The sequence below is a fragment of the Saccopteryx leptura genome, chromosome 2 (genome assembly GCF_036850995.1).
Source record: "Saccopteryx leptura isolate mSacLep1 chromosome 2, mSacLep1_pri_phased_curated, whole genome shotgun sequence".
NCBI lineage: Eukaryota > Metazoa > Chordata > Mammalia > Chiroptera > Emballonuridae > Saccopteryx > Saccopteryx leptura.
This window is the reverse complement of record NC_089504.1, coordinates 268,285,425-268,304,663: the sequence shown is the minus strand read 5'-3', so window position 1 is coordinate 268,304,663 and position 19,239 is coordinate 268,285,425.

Genomic DNA, 19,239 nt, shown 5'->3' with positions numbered 1-19,239 from the left:
TGTTATTTTACTCTAATTTTGTTGGTTACTTTCCAGATATTGGTTAAATTTACTAATATTTTCATAAACCCAATTTGGCTACCTTGATCCTTTTAAATTTATATGTCTTTTCCCTTCTGTTAATTTCAAATCTTATCTTTATTATTTTTCTTTATTTTAGTTTTTTAAATTTTATTTTTTTTCTTTTAGCTTGAGATGAGTATGAAATATAGTTGTCATTGTCTTTTTCCCTTACGATTTGCATTTAAAGAAGTATATTTGTCTCAAAAGCACAGACTTAGCTATATTCCACAAACTTTAATTTATAATAATTTAATTCTAACTCAGTTTAACCTTTTCTCTAATTTTCAGTATCTTTTCTTCTTTGACTTATGATTTATTTAGAAGTTAATTTCCAAATATATTGAGGTTAAAAATAGTTATCATTTTTATGATGACATCGGAACATTTACAGCAAAATGGTGGGATCTTGATAACATGATACGAAGCAAAATAAGTAAATCAGAAAAAACCAGGAACTGCATTATTCCATACGTAGGTGGGACATAAAAGTGAAACTAAGAGACATTGATAAGAGTGTGGTGGTTGGGGGGGGGGGAGGGGGGAATGGGAGAGGGAAAGGGGGAAGGGGAGGGGCACAAAGAAAACAAGATAGAAGGTGACAGAGGACAATCTGACTTTGGGTGATGGGTATGCAACATAATTGAACATCAAGATAACCTGGACTTGTTATCTTTGAATATATGTATCCTGATTTATTGATGTCACTCCATTAAAAAAATAAAATTATTAAGAAATGTAAAAAAAAAAATAGTTATCATTTTTAGCTATATTAATATCTTTAAAAATATCTTAATATAAGGTTAGAGGATTTATTTTAGTGTTTAAAACTTTTTGGGACCCCTTTTATAGCCTAGAATATAGATAAAATTTTGTAAATGTTTTTGCTTAAAATTTTATCTGGTATAGTATTAATAATATTAATATAGCTATGTGTGCTTTATTTTTGTTGTGATTTGCATGATATACAATTGGTTAGGAAAATTTTGTAATATATACACTTAAAAGTTGTTTATTTAATTTAAAAAATGGCTTCTAAAACATTGCCAAAAGTAAAATTATGCCTTTTGACATGGGGAACAAAGTTCACAATACATTAATGAGCAAAGAGACTATCAATTTCAATAAATAGCATACTCCCATGTGTATGTGGGAAAAAGTGTGTGTATGTGTGTGTGTGTGAATGTGTGCTCATAGTGAGCATATGTATTACAGTAGATCTACACACCCAGTTGTTTTGAATAGTTTGCCCTAGGTAATATTAAATGTTGGTGATTTCCTATCGGGTTTTTTTGTTTGTTTCATTTCATTTTATTTTGCTTTTATGTATTTTCTTATTTTCTAAAGTGAGAAATAGAAAAGAGTGTAAAGTGCATAAAGAAAAATCAAATTATTTCTGGACTGAGGAGAACTTTGAACTTTGGCAATAGGAAGGTCTTCAATACCTTTAACAAGAATAGTTTCAATAGAGGCTGTGAGTTTGAGGTTAGATTATAATGGACTTGAGAATAGAAGAAATAAATTATTTTTTAATTGGCTATGTGGGACATGAAACAGATGTATGAAAGATGTGTGAATGAAAAGGCAGAGGCTAATTTTACTTTTGTTTAGACTGAGAGAGATGCTAACATATTTACAGACAAAGGGGAAGAAGGGAGATGTAAGTGAGAGGCCAGCTCTTGGAACAAGAAGGAAAAAGGGCTCAGGAGCACAGACTGTGAGCTGGTTTTGTAAGAAGCAGAAACTGGGCAGAAAAAGAAAGTTCCTTTCTTACCAAGAAATACTAAGCCTGGTATTCTACGTTTGCAGGTGGAAAGGGAGGCAAAACTAGTTTCAATGTGTTTAACTTTTGCTTTTTTCCTGAGGACAGGAACGGGATATCCCCAGATCAGGAGATTGTTAAAGAAATTAGAAAAATCTCTTCTTTTATTATTTGAATAACTACACGATTCCAAATGCAGGGTCACTCCTACTGTAATTGCAAGTCAAAGGATAACATAGCAATGTTTTGTCAGTCCCCTGAAATGGGAATGGGAACTGATTATTAAATAATATAAGTAATTCTCCTTAGATTTATATGTATTCATAATATAATATATTTAGTGATTTTGTTTCATTTTGTTTCAAGAAGCTATGACAAAAGATATGGAACCCCAAAGGAAAAAACAAGGGAGTAAAGAACCAAATGATAATGGAGTATTTAGCCCTGGATGTAATGTTTACTGGTTTATATATGATGAGACTGAACCCAAAAAGATACAGTTATTTACCAAACAAAGCTCGCCCAGCAAATACGAGACAGCGCTGGTATTTTACACTAGAGGTCACACAGTTTCCATTATGCCAGCCGGGCTACAAATCTGAACTTCCAATGGATAAACAGTGATTGTTGACCCCAGAGCTCAGTCTCCCAGAATTGTGAAGCCAGCAGGTAAATCTTGATGGCAGAGGGGCAGAGGAGAAACCGTAGCTTCCAGTAAAGAAAAGCAGGCTTCTAGGCTCAGATTGTTAGTGCTTTCTACATGGCCTTGAGCAATTCACTACTTTGAATCTCAGTGTCCTTATCTGAAGAATGGGACACTTTTACTAAATGACCTGAAGATTCCTTCTGAGCTCTAAAACACAAGACCTACGGCATGTGCTCCCTGCTTTGAAGGCTCCGCCATTTCTAGCACTTTCCGTGGTTCCTAAATTCCTCAAGATACAGAGGGCTTACTCACAGGGCACAAAAAGACAAGAGAAGATGCAGTCTGTCACATAAGCCTTCCGACTGCAAACAACCCAGAGCAATCAGGAAGAAATACCTAACAATCCACTTCGGACTGCCTCTCCAAGTTAGCACGACGCCTTTTCACCTTCCCAGCATTGTCCTTGCATAGCTTCTTTGCCTACATGTTTTGTGGAAATTCACTTATGAAATTGCAATGTAAACAACAGATTTCTAAATTTATACGGCAGTTATAAAATATACAGTAAAGTAAATGTTGTGTTCTGAAATACAGAAGTTTTTGAGAAAGCAGGTATTGTGGACTTACAATGAGCATTTACACATACATTGAATCAGAGGTCATTATAACCAGAAATGGTGAGACATCAAGTCCACACGTCTCTTACATCAAGAGAGGTCTTCAGTGTCTTTCTTGGGCATCTGGTTTTAAAGCTCGCACTTGTTACTGCTACCCACACTGCCTTCTAACCATTTTCTATCATGTTGATGATGACATTTGTTTTCCTTCCAGGAAAAACTATTCCACTAAATGCTGTGGGGACAGTGGTGTGATGTGGGATTAGGTACAAAATCAATGATCAGATTTGAGCTTTGAGAAAACACCAGTGGAACAATGCTCTGGGAAAAATGTTTGTGCCATTCTTAGGCACTTAACTGATTGTTGTAAGACCCCCCCCCCAAAAAAAAAAAAAGGAAAGAGAGAGGACCTGCATTAATGTGTAAAATAGTTTTGAAAACACTATACAATTACATATTAAGCTCAATTTAATTAGTCTCTGATTTTTTACAAGAAAAATTTGAGAGTCAACATAATGTATGTGAAAACACTTAGCAAGCTCAGGGTTAACAGAGATCTACAGAATGACTAATGCACATAACTTGCTTATGGGATCCAACACAGACATGATATTATAGGCAATGATGATGCCACAGCCAGTCAGGGCAGCTCATGGAGAAGAAAATCAAGAAAATACAGGATCAACTTTCTCTCTGTTTAGAGACAGACATCATGAGATACTTTCTTAAAGAATGGTGGATGCACTAGTTTAAATCAGTACAAGAACTCTGAGATCAGAGGTGGTTAACAAGATGCTCACAGTCACTTGAATTGGCATAATGTTGGCTATTCACTGATTGGCTGAATATTTTTTGAGTACTCAGTCTGCCTCGATTATATCAAATTTCAAGTTAGGATCTGCTAGAGCTAAAAAGGAGCAGATGACTTAGATGGGATCCTTGCCCTTCTAGATAGAAGAGAAATATAGACTTTACTTGCATGCCAAAGCTACCAGTGAATTGAAGAAAAAGCAACTGAATACTATTGCAATATATATAATTTTATTAATCAATGTCACCCCAATAAATTCAATAAAAAATAAAATGAAATAAAGAAAACACCACTATGTTCAAGAGGAAAAAATAGTTCTCTTGCATGGAGACCAAACTAGATAAAGGCAACTTTGGACACCTGATGATTAGCTGCAGTCCTGAAATGTTTTCTATCTCTTTTTCCAGAACTTTCCTGGACCTAGATTTATTATTGATTCCAGAGTCCAAAAGATGATACATAGCCCCGTATAATAATTTCCCATTTTTTCCTTAGTTAGCTAGAGCTAGTGTGATTCATACCCAAAGGACTCTAACAGTGATGGGGAGAAGCAGAGGGTGTCTCAGGAGACTACTGCAGTAGCAAGTGGGAGAATGCGACCCCCTACGCAAGCCTGAAGACAGTGAGAAGGAAAAGAAGATGGATTAGGTAATGATATCTAAGGCAGAATCAATAAGTTCTACTAATCTGTTTTATAGGCAAACAGACAATGTGGCAAAGATAATTGCTGTATGCTCACAAAACCTACATTCTTCTGGACAAACTGGTAGACCGTGTTACCCAGTTCCATGTATCCAGGTGGTGTCGTGGGCGAGTTCTCACCAGTGGAAGGTGAGTGAAAGTGACGTGTCAGTCCCAGTCTACAGCAATAAAAAGCAGGTATCCTTTCTTGACTGTCGTTCCTGTCCACACAGTTAGGAAAAAGGATTCCAAGATGGTATTTGGTGCAACACATGAAACTTGAGTCCTTGAGTAACCAATTTATGACTTGTTCCTTTCCCTGTGAAATTGCCTTCAGTAGGAAGTATTTTCTAAGGAATCTAAGGTATTTAAGTTTTTGAAATTCTGCAATATTTTCCTTACTTCATTATTCTAGAAAGAGTTTTTACTTACTCTTTCAGCTAAGGTAGTCCTGCACCATTTGGATTCTGTCTATTTGTAAGCACAAACTGCAAGTTTTAATTTCTCAGGTATGTCTATTTTTCCCCATTCAGTGCTCTGTTCCCATTTCATTGAGGAGGTAGCCTTTCCAGGCATCTCAATTTCATTGGCTTACCTCCTGCAGGCTCAGGGCCATATCTGCTTTCCATTCTTGTTCTAAGTGGGAGGGTTCCCCACGAACTCAGTCTGTATCATCAGAAACAAAAACACAGGAAGTCTCTTTTGGTCACATTTACCCAAGGGCTCTCTTGGACGTACGAGTGGATATGTTCAATAGCCACTGGGCTCTGTGGGCCTGAAGTTTGGAAGACAGGCCTTGGATAGTTCCATGGATTTAGAATGAAAAGAATGAGGTCATCTAGACTGACCATACAAAGTAATAAAATAACAGGATAAAAATAATGGGGCTTTGAGAAAAACACCAACATTTTACTGAGCAGAAAAATAAGGAATAATTAAGGGAAAGTTGAAGAGAATAAAGACTAAATAAAAGCAGAAGAAATAGTTTGAAATAATTAAAACCTGTTTAAAATGCAACATTAAGCCCTCCAATTTCCAATGCTTAAACGAGAAATATAAAAAAATTATGCAGGTTTGAATAAATCATAGGAGATTCTTGAACACAAGGTCTTCAGCAGTGGGAGTAAGTTTATGAGTGAGTATGATTCAAGTGCCTTTGGCCATTGGTTAGTGTGATTTCTAGGTGATGTCCATGACTTTGTGATGGCTCTCAGAGAGGCTTCTGTTGTTGCCCAATGGCACTCTGTTGGAGCATGAGCGTACATTTGGCTCATGTCTAGTCTTATAAATAGAACAGAGGGTGGTCATACATAGCTGCTCAATTTTCTTCATTCCTTTCCTTTGCTATGTTCTCCTTTTCCCCCCTTTTTTTTAGTTCTCTCTTTTGGAAACTTGAGATCCACATGTGAATGAGGTGAGCACAGCAGCTGCTGATGCACTAAGGACAGACACATTGCCCTGCAGTCCTTGGTTCCATCTGACTGGGCTGTTTTGCCAGCAACTATTTATTGTACTATTCCTGGATGGGACTGACCCAATCCAACACAGTGGCTTGTTTTGGTTTTGTTTTTTGTTTTTTGTTTTTTGTTTTATCATTTCAAGGCTAACAAATCAAAAAGAAGAGATAAGATCAAGAGACTACTCAGAGCAGAAAAAAGATTGAGATAATTTCACTAGATATAATAATTAAGGTCCTCAGTTACATTTCTGAACATAGTTTCTGCAGGAAGGTAGGTAAAAGGCAGACTGCCATGTGGAAGAGTAAATAAAAGTTGAGGAACTATAAAAGACTGGGAAATGCGGCCACTTAAATGAGTTTGACTGAAGAGAAACAGAACATAGGCTGGTGGCCAGAGGAAAACGCAGGGTCAAGGAACGTTTGTTTGTTGTTGTTACTTGATAATCGAGTCATCAAGTAATTAAAGTCATAAAGTAACTAAAGAGAAAGAGCCAAAAAAAGAAGGAAATACAGTGAAAAGAAGGGTGAGTGGATGGATAAGGATGCTAAAGGGAGGTGAACAGCAATAACACAACTTTAGGAGAACTTCAAAGTGTCACCTGGTCAGCCCTTTCTTCTTCCAAGGATAAAAAATCAAATTCTTAATATAATAATAGGTTTCAAAGCTACTTTGTTCACTAGGGATCTGGCTTTAATTTCTTAATAAAATTTTCTAAATTTCTCTTTGACATTATTTGTATAATGAATAGGTCAATTAATAAGGTGAATTTGATTTTTATTACTAGAAACTCCTAAAATATCCTATTTGAAAGAACTTATTTTACAATCCTAAATTTCTGTAACTACTTTTCTCATACATATTTGATATGCTCCTCTCATGTAAAATTTTTATTGAAAAATAAGCAGCAATTCAAAATCAGATTTATTAGCTTAAAGGAAGAGCAGGGATTTGCGTAAGTGTTATAAGTCTCAAAGATATTAAGTGGTAAATAAACAGAGTTTAGCTTTAAAGAGTACCTTGGAGTTACTGGAGCCATTGTTATTTTCAAGGATATAGATGTTTAAATGTCAAGTTAGTTATCAAGTATTCACATAGTTTGAAACAGACTTGAGTGAAGAATCCAAAAGGGTAAGTTAATCATGCATTTAGGATCTATTTGTTTCTAGAATGCCAGAATGTACAGTAAAATTTATATTTGTATATGCAGAATCTGATGCTTAAGAACATTTAACTTTTTAACTTTTTATTGATTGATTTTAGAGAGAGAGGAAGGGAGAAAGAGAGAGAAACACAGATTTGTTGTTCCGCTTTTTCATGCACTTATTGGCTGATTCTTGTGTGTGCCCTGACTGAGGACTAAACCCACCACCTTGGCCTGTCAGGACGACACTCTAATCAACTGAGCTACCTGGCCGGGGCCTAAAGACATTTGAATATATTCCAAAAATGAACCCAAAATTTAAATATTTATCATTTATTTAGTTTACTCTGTTATTGTTGCCAGAAGCCAGGCATATCCAGAGCTACACCTTTCTTATTTCAGAAAAGCAATAATCTTACTAGTTTATTCTCTCACCTCCCCCTCTAAAATCAATAAATGAAAATATTTTTTAAAAAAATAAATGTTCTCAAGCATCAGAATCTACTACCTAAGGTAGGCTATTGCATTGGATAAAAAGGGAATTGGTTTATAATGTAAAACAATTGTTTAAAATTATGTCAATAAATAATCTACCTAATTATGTACAGAAAGTCACATAATTTTTAGGTATTACTGAAAGTAAATTTTATATTAGAATTACATTCTTATAAGTTCTCTGCAGATTTTTCTATTCTCTGACTACTTCTGAGGCATTTATCTATTACTGTGTTATCAATATATGTGGAACATGTTTTTCTGTAAGCTATGAAAGGGGAGTTATAAGCTGCTATTTGGAGAACATAGGGAAAGGATCTGACCCAGATATGAAGGGTAAGTAAAGGCTTCTAGAGGAAGTGACCTCTAAACCTGGATGTGAAGGATTAGTGTGCCCTTTAGAGGAGTTTTGACAGTGGTTCCGGTAGCTGTAGAAAGGGACAGTGAGGGTCATGGCACTGGTGTGGTAATATATAATTGAGAACATCTGGTATACCAGACAGAGCTCTCAAGCTCATGTGCTGTAGTTCTGTTGCTGTGCTGTGAGTTACAAATATGTTTAGATCTTGATTCTCTTATCCTGGGGTGGAGGGGCCATTTGAGACCTCAGGCCAATTGCCATTAGGTACAAGCAAACTTGTTGGTTTACTCCAGTTTGCCATGCACGGAGTATCATTTTCCTTGTGTTGTGAAGCAAAAAGATTCTTTGGAAGTAGTGCCTTAAAGTAAATAAAGTAGTTGATGTGGCTACCACATCGAGTAAAAACTGGTTAGTAGAGATAACAGGAGGATATGAAGGTAAGCATGGAAAACCCATCAAGAAACCTGTAAACCAGTGGTAGTCAACCTGGTCCCTAAAGCCCACTAGTGGGCATTCCAGCTTTCATGGTGGGCAGTAGCGGAGCAACCAAAGTATAAATAAAAAGATAGATTTAACTATAGTAGGTTGTTTTATAAAGATTTATTCTGCCAAACTTAGCGAAAATCTGACATAAAGTACTTGGTAAGTAATTATTATTATATGCTTTAACTTGCTGTAACTCTGCTTTATAAATTTTATAAAGTTACTTCTCTACTTTATAAATCACCATTACTGTGGAACTGGTGGGCGGTTAGAAAATTTTACTACTAACAGAGATACAAAAGTGGTGGTAAGCCTGACCAGGTGGTGGCACAGTAAATAGAGCGTTGGACTGGGATGCAGAGGACCCAGGTTTGAGACCCCGAGGTCGCCAGCTTGAGCGCAGGCTCATCTGTCTTGAGCAAAAAGCTCACCAGCTTGAACCCAAGGTCACTGGCTCAAGCAAGGGGTTACTCAGTCTGCTGTACTGTTGCCCCACGGTCAAGGCACATATGAGAAAGCAATCAATGAACAATTAAGGTGTCGCAACGAAAAACTGATGATTGATGCTTCTCATCTCTTTCCGTTCCTGTCTGTCTGTCCCTATCTATTCCTCTCTCTGACTCTCTCTCTGTCCCTGTAAAAAAAAAAAAAAAAAAAAAAAAAAAAAAAAAAAAAGTGGGCGGTAGGTATAAAAAGATTGACTACCTCTGCTGTAAACCATTGTAAAGATTTGGGGGAGCCATTTAATAGATTTAGGAAGATAAGTGCCACAAAGAGATTTGCATTTTTGGAAAACTATTCTTGATGTGGTGTGAGAATAGATTGGAAAGCAAGTCAGCCAAGGGGCAAAGGAGACTAGTAATATGTTATTGTAGCAATCCAGAAGAGAATACTGGTCACTAATTTGGGGGAAGGTGAGGATAGGGAGTATGAATCAATTCCAGAATATTAAAGATAAACTATTGAACCTGGAAATTAAGTAAATACCAAAACAGAGGGAGACATAAGTGTCAAGGATGACTTGCAGGCATTTGGTTTAACCAATTTGGTGGATGGTCATACTAATAGCTGATGTACTCTGAGCATGGTTTTACTAATTATATCGATGTTCTTGGCACTGTTTAGAATTATATCAACTCATTTAATCCTAACAACACTTATTTGAGATAGATGCTGCATAATAAATCCATTTACAAATGAAAAAAAAAAGAGGTCCAAATGCAAATTGTCTGTAAAAAGATAAGGACCTGGATTTGGCCCTAGCTCCTGTTTTCTTTTCTTTTCTTCTTTTTTTTTTTTTGTATTTTTCCAAAGCTGGAAATGGGGAGGCAGTCATACAGACTCCCACATGCGCCCAACCGGGATCCACTCGGCATGCCCACCAGGGGGCGATGCTCTGCCCATCTGGGGTGTCGCTCTTGCATCCAGAGCCATTCTAGCGCCTGAGGCAGAGGCCACAGAGCCATCCTCAGTGCCCGGACCAACTTTGCTCCAATGGAGCCTTGGCTGCGGGAGGGGAAGAGAGAGACAGAGAGGAAGGAGAGGCAGAGGGGTGGAGAAGCAGATGGGCGCTTCTCCTGTGTGCCCTGGCTGGGAATCGTACCCGGGACTCCTGCACGCCAGGCCAACGCTCTACCACTGAGCCAACCAGCCAGGGACAGCACCTGTTTTCTTTACTGCTCTATTATACTGTCTCTGGTGCCATTCACTAAAATTGGGGAAATGGAGCTAGTTTTAGGATGAAGCCAATGAGTTCAATCTTGGTCATTGCTTTAGACTGAATTATTTCCCCACCCCAGAATTCATATGTTGAATTTTTAAGCTCCAATGTGACTGTATCTAAAGATAGAGCCTTTCTGGAGATATTTAAAGTTAAATGATATCACAAGGGTAGGGCCTTAATTTGTTAAGATTGTAGCTTTATAAAAACATCTCTCCATTCTCCACCACTCCATCACATGAAGACATAGTGAGAAGATGATCTCTGTAAGTGGAAGTCAACAAGAGGGCCTTACCTGACCCTAACCATGTTGGCATCCTGGTCTCAGACTTCTAGCCTCCATATGAGAAATAAATATCTATTGTTTAAACCATCGATCTATAGTATTTTGTTATGGTAGCCCAAACAGACTAAGAGGAACTGCATGTATGATATGTATGATTCTGTTACTCAGAAGAGGCACTGGAATGGAGATAAGAGATTTGGGAGTCTTCCGCCTATAGGTAGAAAATCAAACTATGGAACCTAATGACATTGACTGGAAATAGTGTCTATAATAAATATGAGGGCTGAGAATAAATCTCATAGATATATCAACATTTAAGAAATGAGCAAAAGAAAATAAGCTAGCAAAAAAATGATAGAAGAAAGAGGAAAGAAGGGAGGGAGGGAGGGAGGGAGGGAGGAGGGAGGGAGGGAGGGAAGGAGGGAGGGAAACTAAGAGTAGTTAACAAGGAAAAATAGAGGAAGAAACCAAAACAGAAAAGGATAGTATTACAAACACCTAGGAAAAAAAGATGCGTTGAGAAAGGAACTGAGGAACCATGTTAAATGCTACAGAAAGTTACAAGGAATGCCAGTTATTCATTGGATTTAATAAGAAATTCAATTATAATCCTTAGTGAGAATAAGTCTATTGTAATAGGCTTGTAAGGACAGAAGCCATATAGAAAAGTAGAAGAGTCAAATCTTTTGGGGAAGTGGAGAAATGTAAGTAGATAACTCACTCAAAGTGTCTAAATGGGAAAGAAAGATGTATGCCAAAATTTCCAACGGTAAATTTTTATTGTTCTTAAGACAGGAGAGATTTAAGAAAGCTTAATGGTGATGGGAAGGAGCAATAAAAGAATAACTTTAGGAAGAGGAACCCTTTTTTTTATTTTTTTAGAGAGAGGAAGGGAGAGAGAGAGACATTGACTTCTTTGTTGTCCCACCCATTTATATGCTCAGTGGTTGATTCTTTTATGTGCTCTGTTCGAGGATTGAACCCATAAACATGCCATGTCAGGATGACTCTAACCAACTAGGCTACCCAGTCAGGGCTGTACACCATTTCTTTTAAAAGTAGAAAGAAAAGTGAGCATAGATGCAGGTGAATTTTTAGATTTAGAGACAAATATTGAGAAGGCTCTTATTTAATGCTCTATATTTCCCCTAAGAACTACGTTTTAAAGTGTTCTAAGAGGGAAGTTGGGGAGGCACTGGGTAGAACTTCACTTTGTTTGTGTAATGCTGGGAACATTGAATTCATTCATGTTTGTAGTTTTACAAGTGGTGGTAATAGACTGGAATCTAAAATATTGGTGAGAGGTTAGAATGTGAACCACCATGGAATCATAGCTGGAAGGGAAGGGTGAATTTTGAAAAAAATAAAATAAAATAAAACTTACAGGTAAAGATATAGTAAAAGGGTCCTGGAATTGCAAGTTCCCATGAGGTCATAGAACAGATGGTGAGACTGTAACTTATCAAGAGGTTGTGGTCAGAGAGTAGAATGACTGAGTTGAAGATTACAGTACGGCAGCTCTGGGTGGTGACAAGTTTCAGAGTGTGGTCTCTGGGAATAGAATGAGATGTTTTATAAAAAGAAATAAGAGAGTAAGATTTTTGAATAGGTAAAGTCCTTTCAAACAAGTTGTCAACACGTAATCCAAAGCTCTCATATCAACCACGTCCTGTTCTAACTCAAACATAAAAATAAACAGAGACAAATCTTTGTCCTCTAATGTAGTAAGGGGTAGCCTCAAGAGGAAATTTCAAAATCAGAACACCTGGACATACACCCTTGAAAAACCTCTGCTAATATATATAGTTTCCAACTTCTTAGCTCTCTTAACTCTGGCTAAGCACAGCCTTCCCTTAGCAGTGAGACAACTTTACACCTGTAGTCAAGGAGTGCTGTTAAGAAGACAATGAAGTGTCTGCACCCAGTTTTCCACCACGTCAACTAAGAGCTCAACCTGTCAACATGTCCAGCAGCAACATGCCAATCGAGGAGAGCACCAATCAATGCCTCTGCACTTTTTCCTGTTATTAAAAAAGGCTTTCTCTCCCAGCAATGTTATAACCTGTAGTTACAAGTTAGCAATGTTTCCAAAGCTTCTTTTTATATGTGTGTGGAATATCATTAATATTAATGGAATGATTTCCAGCCAAATGGAAAAGTTAGAATAAAATTTAGTAAGCTATATGGAAGGGAAGCCAATTTTATGAAATTCTATTAAATTAGAATTGTGAACAGAGCCTAAGGACCTCTTCTGCCACTATTTTCAAAAGATGAAAAAGATAACTAACTTCTCTATTTCTAAACCCACTGTGCTATACTCACTTTTCCCAGTGGTCCTTCCAAGATATGTGTCACTCCTTCTTGGAACTCTAATTATGTCCTGTGTCAGAAGGTTGCCATCTCCAGAATATCTACAAGAATCATCTCTCTTTCCACATTTGAAGTTCAGCTTTTATAAGCTACAGATCATGAGCAGGTCTCCTGAATATCATTCTCTCTTCTTATATGGTGACCATCCTTCCTAAACATCACTCAAGATCTACTTAAATTCTATCTCCTTCAGGAATTCTTCTCTGGTCGTCCCAAGCTGCCGAGAATTTTCTCTCCCATTACATGAAATGCATAGATCAGCATGGACCCATTGGCTACCTAATAAGGTGTAGACACTATACACAGTGCTGATAATACGTGGTTGAATAAGATGATTTATATAACTGGGGGGGGGGGGAATGCATAGTATAAAAATAATCACTTAGTAAATAAACTCCTTTGAAGAAGGTTCCAGCTGGAATAAAGGAACTGAACGTTTATTAATCCTCCCTTCTATAGATCAGGACTTTAATCATCATAGTATCAAAGTTTTGTTAGTGGTAGAAAAACAGCACCAGGCATTAGCGACAAGCTAGCCCGGACCTGGGTCCAGCAACCTTGGGCACTTGGGTTTGGCTTGAAAGAATTTACAGCCAAAGAATTCAAACTATATGAGAAAATGTATTTAGAAAGTTACAGAGGTAGAAGAAGGGTCCATGGAGCTTAGGAGAGAGAGAGGGAGAGAGGAGAGACATGGGCATGCTCAGGCAAAGAGAGAGAGAGAGAGCGTGCCAGAGTCCCTGTCCCACGGGCTTCTATATGGAAGCCTCAGGGGAGGATCTCTGTAGAATATGTATCAGCTTGCCAGGCGTGTCCTTTCAGGGGCTCGGGCTACACTGATTGGTCCGTGTCCCTGCAGCTGGTCCTGGAGTCAACCCTGGTATGGCTCCCTCTGATTTTGCTGCTTCTCTGGAGCTGGAGCGGAAACACAGCTGAGTCCTAGATGTCATCTTCCAGAAGTTAATGCTTAAGGGAGTGGTAATACAAGGACTTGTAGTTTTGCCCGTTGCTAGGCTCTCCACCCTGGTGACCCTCTGCACCTGGCCCATCGTTTGTGCTCTGCTCATGCCTATCTAACTACCTAAGACAGTTTCACACTTGACAAAACCAGCCAGAAGAGGTAACAGCTAAGTAACTCATAAAAAGCCATGTAATAAAATCAGAAATCACCTGTCTGATTCCAAAGCCAAGCTTTGGGACTGTCTCTATATAGAGCAGAAAGGATAAAATTGATTATATATATTAGCAAACACTTGTTGAGTACTTATTACAAGCTGGGCACTACATTAAGTACTTTACGTAGGTATTTACCCTGTTTTAAACTGAGTGATGAAGACATTAAATAATTTGTGCAATGCCTTCTAGCAAGTATATGACCCAGCCAGTATATTAACTCTGCAGAACTCTAGATCTTAAGTATTTTATTGCATTAACACCTGAAAATTAGATTGAAAGGCACAGAGAGCTTCATCATTGAGATGTTTGAACACGAACAACTTCATGAGCTTCAATTTCTTGGGTTTTCAAATGAAAAAAAAAATGATGGCCTACCTGAACTTTTCTGAAACAGTGTGATGATCAAAGGAGAATGATTTATTAGGTGTTTTTAGTAGTAGATAACAAGAAAAACACTGTGTTTTAGACTAGGTTATCGGCTAGGACCTTCTAAAAATTTGTCTCTTACCCATCTAAGCCCCGACAGACCTCCCGATTCCCCCAAATAGCCCTTCCCGCTCTGGATTGCCATTGGGGACGAGTTGTCTTCCATACTAGGAGCCCCAAAAGGGCAGAGTCATCATCACCCCCAGCACCACCCAGCTCAGGGCCAGACACAGCACAAGGGCTCAGTGTTTGTGTGGAACTGAGGCTGGCGGGGGTGTCATTCTCTGATTCCAGTGTGGGTCCTGTAGTCAGGGAGGACATGTTGAACAGCCTGGCTCCCTCCTGGGCCTGCCCAGCCCTGTCCTGGGCCTGCCCAGCCCTCGGGGTCTCAGGTGCCTCTCTGCCCTCAGGCCCCTTAGCGGGTGTTTCCTGGAACTGTATGTGAGAGTAGACACGAGTCCAAAAGCAAGAACACTGACTTAGTCATTGCTATGTTGATAGCCACCACCACCCTCCCTTGCCCGTGGACCCATGGACCGCTGGCCCAGTCTCACGCCCTGGCCAGCCTTCTCCTCCTGTAACCAGGGGCTCAGACACAGAGCCCACACTTTTGCCATTCACTGCTTTCACTAATGTATATGGAGGCCTGCTGCCTGCTAGACCCCATGCTAATGCAGGTGATATGGCCGTAAGAAAACAGAGGTCCAGCCCCATGGAGCTTTATTCTAGTGGAAGGCAGGGATAAAGCAGGGGGAGGGGGAGAAGATGAACAGAGACAAACAATGAACAAGATTAATAAGAAACAATATAGCAGATCAGATGACAATAAGTGCCCACTGAGTGCCTTGGGATGAAATAAAACCGAGGAGGGGGAATAGGACATGGAGGAATAAGTTGGAGGGTTGTAATTTTAAAAGGGTGGTCTGGGAAGGCTTCTTGGAGGAGATGCCATTTGAACAAAGACCTGAAGGATGTGAGAGTCACGCCTATACATGAGAGAAGAGTGTTTCAGGTAAAGGGAACAGCCAGTGCAAAGGCCCTGAGCTAGAGTACCTGGTACGATGAAGGTACAGTGAGGAGGCCAGTGTGGCTGGAGCAGGTAAGTGGAGAAACAGGCAAGAAAGGGGCCAGATGAGGCCAACCCTGAGGGACCATGATGAAGACTTTGCCTTCTCTCTGAGGGACGTGAGAGTTGCAGGTGAATCACCTTTTATTGAGGTATAATTTAGATTCCATTGTCAGTATGCAGTTCAATGGTGTTAGGTTCCCATAGGAAGCAAACATCTCTGCAGTCCTGCCTGGAAGCACGTCCAGCCACTGGGACAGGTCCCCCCTTGCTGTCACACTAATTCCCAGCCCCACCTCTAGCCCCAGGACACCCAGAAGGTGCTTTCTGTCTCCAGGGTTTTACCTTTTCTAAAGGTTGCTTGTAAATGCAATCAGATGGTAATAACAAATTCATTTGATATGGTTTTTTTATTACTTTAAGTTCCAGTAGTAAATCTTAAAAACTGACATAATTCGAAAATCACTGCGGTAATTTCTTACAGTTTGGCTATGTAAGTTGAGGCATGAAGAGACCAAATAACTCACTCTGTCAAAAAATGTCAATCATAGTAAGAAAAGAAAAACAGAAGTGAGACATTGAGACTTCAAACTCTTATTCTACATTGCCCCAGTTATTTATTTGTTTACTTACTTATTATTTATTTATTTGTTTGTTTTAGAGAGAGAAACACCAATTTGTTGTTCCACTTACTCATGCATTCATTGATTGATTCTTGCACGTGCCCTGACCGGGAATTGAACCCACATCCTTGCTATTAACAGGATGATGCTCTACCCAACTGAGCTACCCAGCCAGGACCTTGTTCCTAACTGTTTAAACTGCCCCCCCCCCCCCCCCCCCCAGTTAAAGCTGTCTCCAGTGAAAACAGCCTTGGGCACGAAATCCCAGTGTTTTTATACTCATTTTGGGAAAGAATGCCTGGTATGTTTACATTTGATAACATTGTTATAGTTACTGAGATGTTTCTGGAATTTTATAAGATTCCCCAGGGTGGAGTCTAGGTTATCTGTGTGCTTTTCAATTCAGTATATTTTTTTAATATTTGGTTGCTATGGCATAATAAAAATCAGTGGATTTCCTTGATATCCAAGCTAGTCTATATTGGTTTTAAATGTGATTAAATGTGAATGAGTAATATTGTGCAACATTTTTTTTACTTGTAGGCATTTTACAAAAAGGGAATATAAACATATGATTGCAGAAGCAATCGTCAGAGAGAATTGAATAAAAATAGTACAGAGCGAAAAGTGTCATTTTCTCAAAATTGTCTCATTAAAGGTTATCCATTTACACTCTGGTTGTCTCCTTTGTCAACATTTCTGCTAGCCCTGCTAGACTATCAGTCCCAGAGTAGGAGGAAATGGTAAAGGACTAATTGAATATATAAGGTTTGTTTCCAAATATGACTATAGAAATTCTATATTTAAATCTGTAATAGTGAAGACATCAAATAAAGCAAAAATTGCAATTATTTACTTAGCTGATTTCTCAACTTTCTTCCTTCCACTTATAGTTTGTAATGTATCATAGTTTTACAAGGTATTAGAAGACCAAAGTCAAATATTGTACCTAAGGCCTATTTTCAAGCATTCATAGAATGGTCAAGTATATTAATCTCACAGCAAAAGGGAGATGGCACATTGATCATATTGTCAAGTCCAAACAAAATAAAGTCCAATAAGAGTTCTGCAAAAACAACATTGAAATAAATATTAGTCATAATTAAAGAGAACACTAATGGATCATATAATCATTAAATTTCAAAATATTAGAGTAATAAAACTTGGTATGTGGAATTATCTGCTATCAGTTTTGATACTTGGTCCAGCAAGAACAACCAACCATAAGAAAGCATCAGGACAGAAGATTGAATTTGTTATTAGGGTTATAATAATTTTTGTATTTGATGAGATGCTTAAGACCAGAGCAAGAGCAGATTTAGGTACATGTTACATATTTAATTCAAATTGTTCCCTGGTGTTTTGTGGTCCTAATAGAATTAGTAATTTTATTGTTAGACACTAAAGGCCAGATCAGTGATTTATTCTTAATGAGGAGAGGTGAACATTGTTCTTTTGCAACAAGTGATTTTGGATGTAATATCCGATGTAGGAAGCACACAAGAAATATTGAAATCATCTGTGGGATGTTTCTTACACAAAATGAAGAGTCATAAGTAGCATTTAGTAGGCAGATGTTTAAGCATCCTGCTAATAACAATATAAATCAATGGATGAATAATACTGGTTTTAATTTTTTCTATTTTCCACATGAAAAGATAGAGGATACACTACAACAATCATCAAGCCTCACATTAAAAGGCAGATCTATTTCTTACATTGACGGTATCACTTTCCACTATCCCAGAGCTCCTCCTGTCAAATAGTAGTATCTACTTCCCATGACAGGCAGGATAGCATGCTAGCTGAGACCAAGGGACATGTCATCAGATAAATCTACATTCAACTCTAACTCTGCAGCTTGCCAGCTGAGCTTCCAATGGCCTGTCATGCAAGTCATTTCATCAGTATGACTCGGTTTCTTCTTCAGTGAAAGGCAAATCCGACAGTTTGAAAAATAAATTAACTTACTCAGCAACCATAGAGCAGTGCCTTGCTTGTGGTAAATATTCAATAAGTCATGATCTAAATAGCTATTAAAAGTAATAATCAGCCTGACCAGGTGGTGGCACAGTGGATAGAGCGTCAGACTGGGATGCAGAGGACCCAGGTTCGAGACCCCGAGGTCGCCAGCTTGAGCATGGGCTCATCGGGTTTGAGCAAAGCTCACCAGCTTGAGCCCAAGGTCACTGGCTCGAGCAAGGGATCACTCGGTCTGCTGTAGCCCCTCAGTCAAGGCACATATGAGAAATCAATCAATGAACCACAATGAAAAATTGATGTTTCTTATCTCTCTCCCTTCCCATTTGTCTGTTCCCTCTCTCTGACTCTCTCTGTCTCTGTCATAAAAAAAAGTAATAATCAGAATTCTAGTGAAACTAAAGATGCAGCAAAATGGACCTGAAGAATATTGTGCCCATATTATGATAAAGTATAGAGAATCCTCCTTTTCTAACTATAGAAAATATGTTCTTCCAAGTGACTGGAACATTTGTACCCACAAGAAATAGTTGGCCTCTCACTGCTTATTTTTAGAACTATATAAACACTGACACATTTTTTACTCTTTAATCTCCTTTTTAAAACAGTCATTGAGCCATAAAATATGTAACACAATTGAGGTGGCATTTTCTTTTGCTTAGCCTATATGACATTCTTATTATCCTGATGACACATTATTTCACTTTGACTGAATTTGGGAAATCCATGCCCAACCCATTGGCTAGTCATCCCTGTAGGAGGCCAAGTTCTTCCATTTTCATCTTCACTCTCACTGGCTGTAATACCAGAGGTGACATTTTTCTGACTTTGCTTTAGTTCCGGCACAATCCCAAACAGCTCTATTTTAATTGTGTTTTTGTTGGAACATCATTAAATAACAAGTATCTAACTTACTACCAGACCATTAGATTATTTGACAGAAATGGGCTAAACTCCTTTTACCTACAATAAGGCTTATATTTTTGGACACCTTGGAAGGTACAGGTGGCCATATAACTTTGTTTCTGGTAGTAAAATGGGAACTAAAATGTTGAATGCCATTCTTCCTCTATTA